Source organism: Euwallacea fornicatus, chromosome 32 (genome assembly GCF_040115645.1).
Source record: "Euwallacea fornicatus isolate EFF26 chromosome 32, ASM4011564v1, whole genome shotgun sequence".
NCBI classification, from domain to species: Eukaryota; Metazoa; Arthropoda; class Insecta; order Coleoptera; family Curculionidae; genus Euwallacea; species Euwallacea fornicatus.
The window spans coordinates 436987-452967 of record NC_089572.1 but is presented as its reverse complement, the minus strand read 5'-3'; the positions used below and the strand labels follow the sequence as shown (position 1 = coordinate 452967).

The 15981-nt window shown below is 34.6% G+C and overlaps 1 protein-coding gene and 1 pseudogene across 12 annotated transcripts in view; both read left to right on the top strand.

The window, feature by feature from the left end:
- bru1 (bruno 1) overlaps positions 1-15981 on the top strand; it is a 301441-nt gene that overhangs the window by 109056 nt on the left and 176404 nt on the right. The window lies entirely within an intron of this gene.
- LOC136348356 (histone-lysine N-methyltransferase SETMAR-like) overlaps positions 1-15981 on the top strand; it is a 185331-nt pseudogene that overhangs the window by 95361 nt on the left and 73989 nt on the right.

Genomic DNA, 15981 nt, shown 5'->3' with positions numbered 1-15981 from the left:
TAGTAATCGAGTACCGCCACTGACTCTTACAGGCATTACAAAGACATGTATTTTTCTTTGAGACCAGAGTTTTGAGAGTCGATTTTGCAAGTGCCAGTAGCTATGTAGGGGGGGTTTCAAAATGTTAACAAAACGAAATTAAGGAGTGATTGAATAATGTTCCAAACATCGCTAATGAAGCTACGCCACTGACGTTAGAAGGCATTAAAAACGTATGCATTTTTCTATGAATTTGGAGTTTCGAGAGTTGATTTTGAGAATGTCAGAGGCAACACAAAAAAAATTTAAAATATTATAATATTCCCAAGTAAACAGAAGAGAACAGAGAGAAGAATGTTGAAAAATTAAGAGGAACCAAATTTGGAAGTTTTTCACATTTTTGCGAATTTTTTTACGGTACTCATAATATAAGAGTCCACAAAAATCTCGACATTGTGGGATGATCAAGTGCGAGCTTTACATGTCTTAGCAAAAAGGGTACAGAAAAGTAACCGATATATTTTTAGAGCGGCACCTAAGTAAACTGAAGTTTATATTTATAACGTGTTTCTTAAAAAAGGTTTGAATTGGAAATATGATGATTTTGAAGGTATCAGATCTATTTTTAAGCGAATAGGTTGCACCTAAATCTAGAGAAAATAATAAAAAAATCCGTCATAAGGCGCTATTGAATATTGATGTTTATAAGCAGAAACCTTGATAATAAAACTCTCATTACTCGATAACAATAATACTAGCCACATAAGATCCAGATGATCCATCATGATAATTAGAAGTAGATTATATAGATGCAATACTGAAAGTACCTGGCTGCAGGCATTCCTCTGCTATTCTAAAGAAATAAATTAAAAATACAAACATGGACAAAAATATTACATATATCTCAAGTGAAAATTGAGCTCAGTTTATTTATACAATGCGTTCCAACTAACACCAGCCATATATTCAGGTGAGAGCAAATTTAAACTAAAATCCTGATACTTATCAATTGTTGTTTCAAAATTGAAAGAAGCAGGTGGCTTGCGTTCCTGCGAGAGAACACTAATATTCGATATTTGCGTGTGCGTGAGAGAGATAGTCAACTATAAGGTTGGCGTTTTTGAGGTTGGTCAAAAGTGGTGCTGTGCGTTCAAAAGGCTCACAAAGTTTTTTTTTATTCTAACGAAATGAGTGTCTATTCAAATCAGGACAGTTTGGCTTGTATGAGGGTCATTGTCTAATTGAATATTCTTAACTAATAACTCAACTCTTTCGGTTATTTACGCCATCAGTCGACAATGAGATGAAACGTACTCTATAATAAGATTTTCGTACAATAGATAACTTTAATAATTTTCTTCCAATCTACTTCGAGCATTAGCTGAGCTAATCTACTATTTCCCCGTTATGTGGTTTAAAGTCATGTTCTTCTGATAAAGGAAAGCGTATTAAATATATAGAGCGTGTCAATTTGAAAGCGCACCACCCTTTATGTTTCGGTCCTTGTAGGAGATATGTAAATATGCAAGAAAAAAATCGATATCACTTTCAAGGGGGATATTCTCACGCTGAAATGGCGTTTTACAAGATCTAAATTTTCAGCAAGATGGAGCTTAACCACACCATCTTCTTACCATGAGACTGTCGATACATGACAGGTTCCCTAGCAATTGGTCAAAGAGGACCAGTTGAGTGGCCTCCGCGATCGTCCGATTTAACATCTCTGCATTTTTTTTTCTAACAGCATCTTAAATCTTTTGTTTATACAACTGAGCCGCAGGATTTGGAAGGAATAAAAAGAAGAATTAAAGCTCCGTGGAACGACATTCGAGTAATTTTTATAAGTGTTAGACTGAGGTCTGAAACCGGGCTTTGTTAATGTTTAGAAAAGAATTAATAGCATTTTGGACACTTAAAACATTAATAAACAAATTTTCTATAATACAGTTGATTCATAAACTTGTTTACGGTTCGGCCGTGAATTTCCGAAAAACTCTCAACGAAGAAAATGAAGATGCATATGGAAAGGTAATTGAAAAACCTTTCAAACGAGGTATAACTCAACCTCTTTTACCGTTTAAAATTTTAGTGGTTATTTCCACCCCCGCTAGAGTGTACATGTAATTTAATATAAAGCGACTCAAAAAAATACCCCCTGAAAACAAAATCAACGTGTTTTTGCAAATTTACGTATGTTTTTATAAAGACCGAAATATTGAGGGAGATTCGCTTCCAAATTAACACGCTGTATATACAGGGTGAGTCGGGAGGATCATGCCAAACTTCAGGAGCGTGTTGTACATGAAAAATAAATGTAAAAAAACTCAAATATTGTTATCCGATTTTCGTTTGTTTACAAGTTATAGCGTAAATAATATTAAAACATAAAATTTTAAAAAATTATAAATTTCATAAATTAACGATTGGATATCATAGTAAATGTTCAAAAATATCGCCATTAAGTTCTAAACATTTTCGGCTTCGTCTATGAAGAGCATTCGTTGCGCTCCTGATTGTTTCATGTCTTTCTTTAATGGCAGCTGCAGCATTTCTAATGCGTTGAATTAGTGCATCTTGAGTGTCCACTTTTACTCTGTACACTTCAGTTTCAAACCATTCCCACAAACAATAGTCTAATGGTGTGAGGTCTGGAGACCTTGGAGGCCAACTAATAGGGCCACCACGACCAATCCAACGTCCATGAAAGGTACGTTTATGGTAAATAGAATCCTAGTTAAAAAAATTTATTTACGCTATAACTTGTAAACAAACGAAAATCGGATAACAACATTTGAGTTTTTTTACATTTATTTTTCATGTAGAACACGCTCCTGAAGTTTGGCACGATCCTCCCGACTCACCCTGTATACAGGATGTTTCATAAGCATACCGGCAAACTTTCGGGAGATGTAGGACTCATAAAAACAAACATTTAGATCGGAAAAATGAAGAACCACAAATTAAGACTTGAATTTTCAAGCTACGATCTATCAGAAAACCAACTTGCTGAAGCCACAGAAACAGTCAGGAGTGTGTGTCAGGACTCCTGACTGCGCACATTTTTCCGGAACCGAGTTTCTCGTCTGTTGGCAGAGACCAATAATTTTCCCATTTATCATTACTAAACTTACGTCGCGAACATTATTTTTTTCACAGATCATATCACATGTTCTGTAGTTTTTGCTACATGTTACACGTTCCGGTTTGTCAGAATGTTAATAAATATTGTTTGCTGAAAGTTTAAGCTTGTCCAAGTCAGGTGATGGGTATGGTTCTCACGCGCGACCAAATCGCAATTGGCCATTACCTGACGGCTAATCGCTTTGAAATTGCAAACTGGAACTTCTCCCTTCTATTGATCATTTAAACCAGGTACACCAAACTTTGTTCGTTTAAACACAAAAGAGCCCACAAGGCTCGATATTAAATTCGACCGGTATTGCTCTCTCGTGAATAACTTGCCGATAATTTTACCTGACAGTTGCGGGAAATTTAGAATTTAACTATAAAACACCTATAATTATTAAGAGCCCAGGTCAATTTTATTGTTATTATGTTCTGCTCGCAGTCAACATGTGTCACTGAGCAATAATAAGATTATTACTTTCCATGGATTCTGGTAAAGTTTCTAATGTTTGTGTAATCGAATTGAGCCGTGTGATGCCCCATTCTTCTCTTTATTGAAGACACCCAAACAAGCCTTTGCTATGCTATTAACATTGCTAATGAAAGGGCTGTGACATTTAGTTTGGCCCTCTAAAAGGCACTTAAGATAATAACGACCTCATTATAATGTGGATGGGTTTGAAGTTCGGAATAAAATCGATTAGAGTTCAGGGCGTCATATCGGGAGGAAAACTTACATAAGGCAACAATGCGTTTTGACCCCCAGTTCAGGAAAGTCTGCATATTGGAACAAGTTTTGAATGTTGCATATTCTAATCAATTAGAAGTATTGCATATTCTAATGAATAATGAATGTTTTGATTATGTATAAAACACTTTTGCTAAGTTTTTATGATGCCTCGGATGTTGCCCTTGTGCAGGGTATTTTAGAACTATGGGGTCCAACTTCTAGGGATTGTTCCGTGCAACAATAGAAAACATCTGAGTATAAGAACCAGTGTCCGGAAATGTCTCCCTAAAGCGCTACGGCCTTTCAATGCTTTAAACCAGTTTTGTGCGAAAATGTCTTTATTAAACTTCAGTACGTTTCATTTTATTTACTTGTACAAAATAATACTGCAGTAATTGTTCAAAATTTCATCCTTGAACTTCATTGCACCTGTTTAAACGACGTACAGGGTTTCTGCGGATTTGGCCAAAAATTTGATAATCGTTTGATAAACTTGAAATGCCGTAGCGATTCGTGCAATCAGGTCTTGCTCTGTTTCCACTGGTGTATCATAAATCAGAGATTTTACGTGTCCCCACAGAAATAAATTTAAAGGTGTTAAATCGGGTGAGCTAGGGGGTCACGGAACTAACTGGACCACTTCTACCGATTCAATTCTGTCCCCACTGACAATCCAAATATTGACAGGCTTGTATAGAAAACCGTGTCGGTGCACCATCATGTTGCAGCCACATTTGCTGTCGAACGTTTAATGGGATGTTTTCAAGCAGTTCCGGCAGGACGTCTTGTAGAAAAGGCCTGTACATAAGCCCCGTTAAACGATTGGGCAGCAAGTATGGCCCAACCAAACGCTCATCAACATACTCGTCCCCAAGTTACCAAACCAGCGTTGCTGATGATTTTCGTCAAACATCGTGTGTCAAGTTTCTTCGGTCCAAACCTGGCTGTTTCTTCTCTTGAGTATGCCAGATTGTGAAAAAATGACTTCATCTGTTGATCAAACAAACCGTAAAAAATTGGATTGCTCGACAATTTGATAAAACAGCTACTGATAAAAATGAACTCTTGGCTGACAATCAGGTGGAGTCAAACCTTGGATTTTTGTAAATAGTGTGGATAAAATTGTTACTTAGTAAAGTACTTACTACTAAGTGCTAAATGGAAACGTTAGTTGCATTCATGCCCCACTCAACTTGACGAGTGCTAGTCTAAGGTTCATCTGCAACTCGTTAAAAAACACCTTTCCCAAGATTCCCCACTGTTATTTCTGCATCAGTATCGAGCATGTTAGGTTTCGAGGTACCACTCTTGTGAAGTTGCTGATGAATCACAATAAACTTTCTGCGCCCACAATGGTGCCTTGCGATATAGCGTTCTTGATAAAGCCGTGCAACAGCTTTCGAATTGCAATTTGTTGCTGCATATGCCAGATGCATATCTGCCGGCTCTTGATTGGTGTAGTTCTCCATAAAGACCGATTGCTTTGTGAACTTTTTAAAAATTTCAAAGTTAACGAGTGAATGTGTCGAATTACTAACAATAAAGAATTTATATTATCAGTCTTGACTGAGATGAACATTTAGTAAAAAGTGTTTAACAGGTACATTCAAGTTCAAGGACACAATTTTGAGCAATCTCTGTAGTGTTATTTTGTACAAAAAAATTAAAATGAAACGTACTAAAACTTGATAAAACACATTTTTGCACATAACTCTCTTGAGCATCAGAAGGCTGTAGTGCCTTAGGGAGACATTTGCGGACACGGTTCTAATACTCAGATGTCTTCTATTGCTACACTAAGGAATCCCTAGAAGTTTGGTCCCATAGTCTGAAACACCTCGTATAAACTTTCACCCTACACCAACGCACGGCAACAATAATGATCAACAAGTTTTATGTGAACAATAATAAAATTCGAAATACTTTTTTTTCGTCATTTGTCTTATCACCTGTTATCATTAAATCCACACACCGTCCAAATGTGGATGCCATATGACTACATCACGCAAATGTAAATATTAGCACAGATATTATTCCCGCACATAAACTGATAGCCATATTAAAAAAGTTGCATGTGTATATGGGTCGGGTATGTCCCAGCCAGAAATTGATACCCTCATAAATATTTTTCGTGTGAGCGAGCGGCAAGAATGTTTTACGCATACACGTGCGCAAAACTTGTACAGTTCAGGTTACAACAGCGTGAGGTAATGTGATTATCTTACGCTCGCACTTGAGATTCTACACTCACCTGTTACTCTCGATGCAACCCAACATAGCGGTTGTCATCATGGATAATGAGACTTTGATACTTTTATTCACAGCATGCGGTATATTTTTTCTTTACCTTCGATGTTTGTAAAAAGATTTTTTTTCCTGTGAAAGATATATGATTTTTTACTTCTCATCTGTATTGTGAGTGAGTAATTTCTCCCAGATGGGGCCAAATAGCACCTGGGTGGGTGTGAAACAATTTCTGAAAAATGCAGCAACTTTTCACCAGGTTTTGTACCTATTCACACATATTGTGTGGAATATATGGAAAAAGTTTGTATAACAAACTTAATCGTGTGTTGTTGTTGTTTTCCTCGTGAAATCTGTTCCTTTCGGGCAATTCGCCAGCTCATCTGTGCTTTAAAAATTGGCCAGCTATTTTTTGCCCCTGAGAGAAAAGAAACCCCACGTGGCGATGTAATTTACCTATATAGCATTTTAAAATAAATAATTAAACGTCTGGCATAGTTTTTTCAAACCACATTTGATTATGGAAAGGGCTACTTAGCAATACTAGTTGCAGTAAGGCTACTTTGCGGAACTGTGCGTGGTCAGGTAACTTTTCCGCATTCGTTTTCGCACGAGAGAGAGTGAAGATTAAAGTACGAAGTATGATAAATTGATTTTTGTGCTCGCAATGCTGTAATGCGTGTGAAAGTGTATTCCCCGCTCTCATTAGGTAAATAGCTGTTTTATGACACACTTTTATGCCACCTCCACTACTTTTTTAACATTGTTCTGTGTTAATAATAATAGCACTATTTGCTGCAATGATTGGAAATGATAAAAATAACGCATTAAACGCATTTTATAATTATTTAACGCTAGTGATAAGAAAGTTTACATTATTTGCGTATTACATTAAAGATTTTCACTTAAAATTTCATATTTCAAAGACGGTTGGTCCTAATTCAATAATGTTGGACATCAAGAGGATTCTGACGATTATTAAAAAAATTGCCGTAAAAATTGGCGTAATAGTTTTATTTTTAAAATGTACACTTATTTTTAGGGAAAAAGCGTACGCCAATGATAAAAAGAAATGACAAAATCGCAATTTAAAGATGTTTAAATGATTTAAATTTCAAACAAATCGCGTAAGCCGTCCCTGAAATACAAGAGTGGTTCCATGAATCGTGAGATAAATTGTATACATAGAGGATCAAAAGTTCCGCATAAATTCGTTAAAAATTTAAGGAAATATTTTTTATGCAAATGCTTGGGCACATCAAATATTATCTTTAGTTATGCATTTTTTAACGCAACAGACATGCAGTAGATAAATATACTTTAAAAATTTTTTTTCTATGGAGCCCTATATATATTATGACGTTTTTGATCTCTTTAAAAAATTTGAACGCATTTTATGTAATATGTTCATGCTTAGATTCAATAATTATTGAAATATTTGCAGATGAACAATATGGCAATTACAGCAGCGTGATAGATCGCCTGACCTCACTCCTATGGATTTTTTATGGAGTTATCTCAAACATAGGGTGTATTTCTACCAGCCTAACCATATAGAAGGGTTAAAAAATGAAATTATTCAAGAAGCTCAACAAATACCTCCTCAGATGATAAAAAAAGTTCTTGAGGAATTTGAATTGCGATTTATCCACTATCAGGAAGTCAACATGGCACAGTTCGAACATTTAATATATTAGATTATAGTAGCTCATATTGTTATTTTTTAATTTAATTAATAGTTTAATAATTATTCCAATTTTTTGTTTTTTTTTTCGAAACCTGTTGAATTTAATAGATATTGGTATATTACATAAAATATGTTCAGAATTTGTCAAAGAACACAAAAACGTCATAATATACATGGGGATTCGTATAAAAAACTGAAATAGTACATTTATGTACTACACGGGTAACCCTATATACTTGTCTGACATATTAAAAAATACACAACTTAAATCGATATCTAATCTGTTCCAGCATTTTCATGAAAAATACTTTTTTCAATTTTTAAGGAATTTATGCAGGATTTTTGGTCCTCTGTATATATCAACAATTTTTATTATCTCGGAAAAAGGCTATATTACCAAACTGGTCTTTTCCTCCATGGTACAGATTCTTAACTTTAGGTGACTAAACATTTTTACAATCAAACTTATAAGCTACATCTGGTAATGTTTCAAGAAAGTAGTCGACGGAAAGAGAAAGTGAGATTGTATTGTCTGTCTTGTTAAGCAAAGCAGCTTCAGTATAGTCGAGTCGTAACACTCGTCTCTTTCCAGGTATCTCCAAGTCTATTGGCAGGATTTTTTTTAATTTTAGGATTTATGTCCAAAAGTAGTATAACTAGATATTATTTAACAAATCAAGTGGAAAACACTAAATTCGGTGATTATTATTATTTTACGTAAAATTTGTCTAATTATTAGTGCCTTTAACAAGAATAAAATTTTTTCAATACCAGTGTCTGTATAAGAACATTCTAAGACCGATTCCAGTGTAAAATATACCAGATCCGGGTCCAGTGTTGTTAGCGCAAGTGCTCAAATCTGTTGAGATAATGAAACTATTTCTATTAGAAACGAACCGTGCAGGTGCAAAATTTTGACAGTTTTTCACAAAATTACAGTCTGACCTAGATGAGGATGAATAGCATGGGAATTTCTGAAACAGTACTAGATATGACATCACTTAATTCAGGAAAAAGTTGCCCAATTTAAAGCATATTAGTAGTCTGTTTTTATACTGGATATAAATTTATCGGTTAAGAATCCTGAAAAAAACGAATTTGACAGTTTTCGTTTTTTACAAATAATTCTTATACTGTTACTGTTAGAGGAATCAAAGTTTTACATTATTGAGAAACTTTTATGAAAACTTCTTAGCAGTGTTGCCACTTTTCCCGTCGTCCTTACTTTTGGATATTAACTGTTAAGTTTTTGATTTTCATAGTATAGGTACAATATCGAATATATACATTTTTAAAATCGTTATAATTCCCTTTCCAGCTATGTATTACAATTGGTCTTTTTCTCAGAAACTCTGTGAGTTATGGCCCTTAAAACATTTATTGATAAATCGGCGATGATTTTGACCTATAACAATAGTATATAATAAATACATAACTGCTTAAGCAAATCGTATTCCTTCCAACTAGACACAAATCTTCTAAATAAAGATTTCCTGGGTTGTTTTCCCTCTCGGAACTGATTTTAAATACATAGCTATATTCAGCATCTACACAATTTCTGTGACATAATATGTAGCATGACAATGAATCAAATTTCTCTTCATTGGAAAAGCAATGCTGATCCATAAATATGTATTCCATCGCTATAAGTCAAAATCATAGCAGTTTTATCAAAACGTGTTTTAATGGCTACAAATCATAGAGTTTCTGAGAAAAATATCAAATGTAATTCATAGCTGAAGAGGGAGTCTTTTGTCGATTTTAAAAATATAAATATTTGATATTGTGCCTACATAGGAATCAAAATTTTAATAATTTTTCGCCCACGTAAGGACTGAACAATAAAACTGGCAACACTGCTAAAAAGTTCTCAAGAAAAGTATCTTAATGAGGTAATACTTTCATTCCTCTAACTGTAACCGTATAAGAGTTATTTGCAAAAAAGAAACGAAAACCACTGAATTTGTTTTTTTTTTCGGATATCTTCGTAATGATCGTAATTTATTCGGTATACAAACAGTTTATTAATTTGCTATAAATTGGGCAACTTTTGTATTTATTACCAGTTCCGAGATCCCCATGCAGTTCATGTTCATCCGGGACAGACCGTACATGTATACATTGTGTCTCAACCGAATTATATGAAGTTATTTCGACGTTCGTACACCACTGCCCCGGACCCCTCTTGGCGGGTCGGATCCACGCAGGCATAATAAGAGACCCCAAATATTTCTTTCCCCGAAATGATTCTCTGGTATCTCACGCCTCAGATAGAATGGAAATTAGGCCGATTATTGAGCAAAAAACTTGCTGATTCAAGATCAGATAACACTTGTTAAAGTCAGCGCCGTGAGTAAGAAGGAAAAAACTGTAAGGTCGGATCTGATTTTAATATCTTTCCTCTGCCTCAGTGGTTCGATGGAATGGTGGAACCACTTCAGTTCCCCGAAAGTGGGTGTACAACCCTGAAATGAAAAATTTTAAACTCCAGATTGTATGAAAACTTCCTCCGGGAGTTAATTCAGTTTCTTATTAGATATAAATTTTACGGCGTAATACGATTTTATCCGAAGGTAAATTGAGAGACGAGACGATAATTTCCGGAAAATGTTGTCAAGGGCCGACGCCATTTCTAGGTGTATGGTATATTCGGTAATGTAAGAGATTTCATGGGAAATTACTCGTGGTGTAGAAAATACGTGGATATTTGTGTTTTTTTACTCATCTCAAACTTTTATAAACCACACAAAATTAACATAAATCTACAGGGTCCGCCACCTAAAACTGCCCAAGTTCGTATTTTCTTTATTCTTTTAGATACAACGTTAAGTGATACATCAAATTGAAGATCTTTTGAAATTTTTGAAAAATGGCATAGTGGTGACAGAAAAATATTTGCACCTGATCATATTTCACAAATAAAGTGAATTTTCGCAAATGTTTTTTTAACTTACCACGTATAATAAATATTGCTTCATAGTTTGATTGCGACTTTTGTCTTCTTTAATTTATGTCATTACCATGTATACCTCATTTCTACTCGTTTTTAATAAAAAAATAGTCGTTGCCATTAGCTGTAAATTATCTTTATAATTTTATAAGTTTCGTCAACTTTCGATAATTCATTAATCCACTAAAATTAAAAATAACAATAAAACCGAATAAACAGAATAACGATTTCTTATGGGTACTTAATTAAAAATTTATAAACAATTTGAATATTTGAAATCCCATGGTTAACACTTTAGGCATTACTTATTTAAAATACCGTTCAAAGTTTTGACCATCCCAGGAAATACAATAATTAAATAATTTGACCAATTCATCATTAACAGTTCGCAATAGAGCATTTCTGGAAATGGAGCGATATCCTTGGCGAATCCAATCTATCAATTCTTCAATATTGCAGGGCTGTGTTTCATACACGTAAGTGTCAAGAAAATCCCACAAAATAATAATCCCCCAAAAATAATCCAATGGATTAAGATCTGGAGATCTTGCTGGCCATTTTACGAGTCCAGAATTTCCAATCCCCTGGTTTTCAAATATCACCGACAAATAATTCCGTACGAAATTTGTATTGTGGAGTGAAGCATCATCTTGGTGAAACCAAATATTCCGTCATTCTTCCAGTGAAATTTATCTTAAGTAATTTGGTAATAAATTTTCTAGAAAGTTTAAGTAGATTTCGACATTCAAATTGCCTTCGAAGACGTGAGGACCAGTAAGTTTGTCTCCAACTATCTCTGTCCAAATTTGCACCTTAAATCTAATTTGAAACTTTCTCCCTCTAATAATGGATATTGTGTGTATTAAGGTTACCAGTTTTATCTCAGCGTTGACATGTCTACTGTAAAATCTAATCTCCTTCCATAATCACTAGGTCTCAAGTCTGGAACAGGTCATTTTGAATGCATGGTGGCCGTTATTGCGGAGAATTCTTCTAATAGACGTTGAAGGAATATTCGTTTCGATCTAAGTGCGGTAGTTGAGATATTCGGATTTTCATTTGTAACCGTAATGACAGGAACAATATTCTGATTATTATGCCTTATGAGCCGATTTCTGTTCCTTTATAATTTGTTGAAATAACCGTAATTTTGGAGATTCGTTATCCGCGTTTTAAAAGTTTTATGCTCAGGACAGCATCTATCCAGAAACCTTTCGGAGTATACCGTACGGGCTAATCGAGACATTTTCTGACTTTTCCCATAAATCATTACCATATCGGTTCCTTTAACACTATTAAGCTGAACCATAGCGTGAAATGAAAAGGTAAATGTTTCACTAAATATGCTATTAAGCTATCAGAGATATCAAACGTTAATAAAAAAAAACCGTAACCATAGAGACATAGAGCAAATGATGGTTTATAGGCGTTGTCCGACGACTGTTCACCATTTCAATAGTAAAAATCACATTAAAATTAATGTCATTGTGGTTATTACTTATAATTATGTTTATTTATTTTTATTGTTATTTTTGCTTTTATTAGATTAATTAATTATTGAAAAGTTATCGAAATTTATAAAATTACAAAAATGTCAACAAAAAGCAGCAGTCGACGATTTTTCCATTAAAAAGGATAAAAATAAAGCATACATGGTAATGACATAAATTGAAGGAGGCAAAAGTCGCAATCAAACTGTGTAGCTATACTTATTACACAGGGTAAATACAAAAAAATATTTGCAAAAATTCACTCTATTTGTAAAATATCGTAAGATGCGAATCTTTTTTGGGGCACCTGCTGGGGTACTTTTAAAGCTTTTAAAAAACCCTCAATTTGATACATCACTTAACATTACATCTAAAAGAATATACAAAATACGAGTCTGGGGAGTGTTACGTGGCAGACCCTGTATAGTGATCAATGCGAACCTTCAGATTACCTAAAATTCACATGGCTAAGCTATAGTGCATGTCACCGGTCTTTTAAAAATAGCTCCCCGATCTTTTTTAATAAGTTCGTTATCATCCTGTTATTAAATTTATGGACCAGGTAGGTCTAAAAATAAAGTCCTGACCAAAAATATTAAAACTCGCTTTATTCACGCGCTGTCTCAGTTTTATCCAAGGCCTCCATCAAATGTCCATCAGGCCAGTCTTCCATTAAATTATTCCTAAATGCACATGGAAACGATAAGTCACGTTTCCGTGTTTGCTCTGGTCGTTAGCCGCGCATCAGCATGGAAAAGCCGGACCGGCCATGATGGTCTTTCCAGAAATTCCAAATGGAAAATCTATAAAATGAACATACACGTCACGTCCGGTGCGATGCTATTGTCGAACTAAGAGTACGTTAATTCTTTTGGTGTGGCTAATAAATGTCGAATGAGACTAAATGTCACTTAAAATATGTTACACCGAGCTAAATATAGTGTTGGAGTGCGCTGGCAAAGTAAAGACAAATAGTTGATGGGGCATCGCTAGAAAAAACTCGGCTTCAGTCCAGCAATCAAATTGTGCGAGTCATGAAGTCCGATTTGGGCTCGCTAATTCATTACGTACTTGAGAATTTTTCCATTATATCTTCCCTGGGGTAGATACGAGAATGGTCCCAAAAGTACCCGCTCTGACACATAGATGGAGGTGTTTTGTTGAAAAATTGCCTATATAACAAAGAGCCAACCTTAAAACGTTTATATCTAAAGTTCGAGAGTGCTACGTGCTACGCAATGACATTCCAGATCTGACCCCTCCAGAAATTGTGGCGAAAAGCCATAAAACAGTTCTGGAAAATGGCATTTCAAAAAGTACTGTACATCGCATTTTGATCGAACAATTGGACATGAGAAAGTTAAACATGAATAAATACAGGCCCTTGGGACGTTTCAAGGGAGGCTTTAGCAAAGTTTCGCGGCAATAAAGCTGAGTTTTTCCGTCAATTCATAACCGTCGATGAAGCATGTGCCCATCATTTTACACTTGAATCGAAAGATCAGTCAAAACAATAGAATCAAAGGGGAGGATTCGCTCCAGAAAAGGCGAAAACCATCCCACCTTCAAGAAAGGTGATGACGTCAGTCGTTTTATTTTTAGATGCACATACAGAAAGCACGTGGAATAATTTTTATTGACTATTTTCCTAAAGGAAAAACAATAACCGAGTGATATTATACAAATTCATTGCAGTGATAGAGCAAATAAATTAGGGAAAAACTGCCATATTTGGAGAAAAGAAAGTTTTGTTGTTTTCAAGACAACGCACCAGTCCACACTCCCGTCATCGCAATAGCCAAAATCAAACGCCTTGACTTCGAACATTCTCCTCAGCCACCGTATTTGCCAGATTTAGTCTCCTCAGATTATTTTCTGTTTCCAAACTTGAAAAAAATGATTCGGCGGAAATAAATTGAAGAGGTGGAGTTCGAAGTTGAGTATTTTGAAACATTGGAAGTTTCTTACTATAAACAAGGTATAGAAGCCATACAATGTTGCTAGGGCGGTATGCCAATCTCAAAGGAAACTATGTTGGGAAATAATGTAACATTTTTCTTTTTTTTTTTAAGTATTAGGGCTGGTGCTTCTGGGTCTGTCCTCGCACCATTCTAGAGCGGTAACTACATAAATGTTACACCACGATACACCTAAAGAATATTATATAAGATGAATGAACTATTCCACCTCCGCTTTCAATTAGTGAAAATTCTGTAGTGTTATCGATGTTTGATATACGAATATATTAACTATTTCATAAACTATATAAACACTAACTATACAGGGTCATTCACGGTAAGTGTCCTATTAAAAGTTTACGGGGTTCTAATATAGCTAGAGATGTGAAATTTTGGATACCGATGTAATGGAGTTTGATCTGTTGAATTAAAATATTGGTATCGTCGCGACGTTGACAGATTTATGTGTAACTGACAACAACTTTGTTATTTTAAATGGCACACCCAGTATTTTATTATTTATTTTTTCGAATTTCCCGGAAGATTTAAACCCCAGTTTATCTATCATATGCCATAGCTACGATGAACCGTTTTCGAAATAATTTTTTTTTTTACTGATTTGGCAACAAACAGCTCTAAATTGAAAAGCGCATATCTTCTCAGCTATCACAGCTAGAGAGTTGAACTTTGAGCTACAGACTCTTATTAGTTATCTGTATCTTTTAATATTTTTTGGGCTTACATACAGGGCGTGGAAAAATTACTGCGATATCCGAAGGATATAAATATGAGCATTAAATGAGAATCTTAAATAGAACACCCTATATTTTTGGAAGACATCTGAAAGATCAATAAATTCTCTATCAAAAAGTATTATACATTAATGTGATTGTTTTCAGTTGTTTTTGAGATATTGGCAAATATTAGAATCTTTGAGAGTAAAAGGCACCACTTAGTAGTTGAAAGCAAACGGTGGCCATTTTCAGCAAAATCTCTAATTTTACTTATATTACGTAGATCTAGTTTATTATAAAGGATGCTACAATTTCGTTTATTTTACGTTGTTAACCCATAGCTTCCTCCTAACCCAATCAACTAATAAGTGGTGTCTTTTACTCTCAATGATTCTAATATTTATTTCGAAAACGGTTCATCGTAGCTATGGCATATGATAGATAAACTGGGGTTTAAATCTTCCGGGAAATTCGAAAAAATAAATAATAAAATACTGGGTGTGCCATTTAAAATAACAAAGTTGTTTTCAGTTACACATAGATCTGTCAACGTCGCAACGATTCCAATATTTTAATTCAACAGATCAAACTCCATTACATCAGCATCCAAAATTTCAGTTCTCTAGCTATATTGGAACCCCGTAAACTTTTAATAGGACACTCACCGTGAATGACCCTGTATAGTAATATATTTCTCAATGTTGAGAAATATGTAGTGTATCGAAATTAAGTCATAATTTGGTAATCTCATATATGTATCTTTGTTTTCACGTTATTCAACCCGAATAAGGCAAAACAATAAAATATTGGTCGATTTAATATGTGGTTAAGATATCGGGCACACATGTTCGGTTTTGGGCTATTACTCCTGAAAATGCAGGTGGGTGTTTGCCTTCCTTTTTAGGTTAAAGCTTATCACCGAAAATCCGTAATTATCTTGCTTCAATATTAGGCCACTAATACTGCGTAAAATCTAAATCAAACATCATTATCTTTATTTATATTCCTATCAGAAGTATTATATCTTCACGTTGTTTATTACCATAATTACAATTTTTGTCAAAATTTATTGAATTACATCCA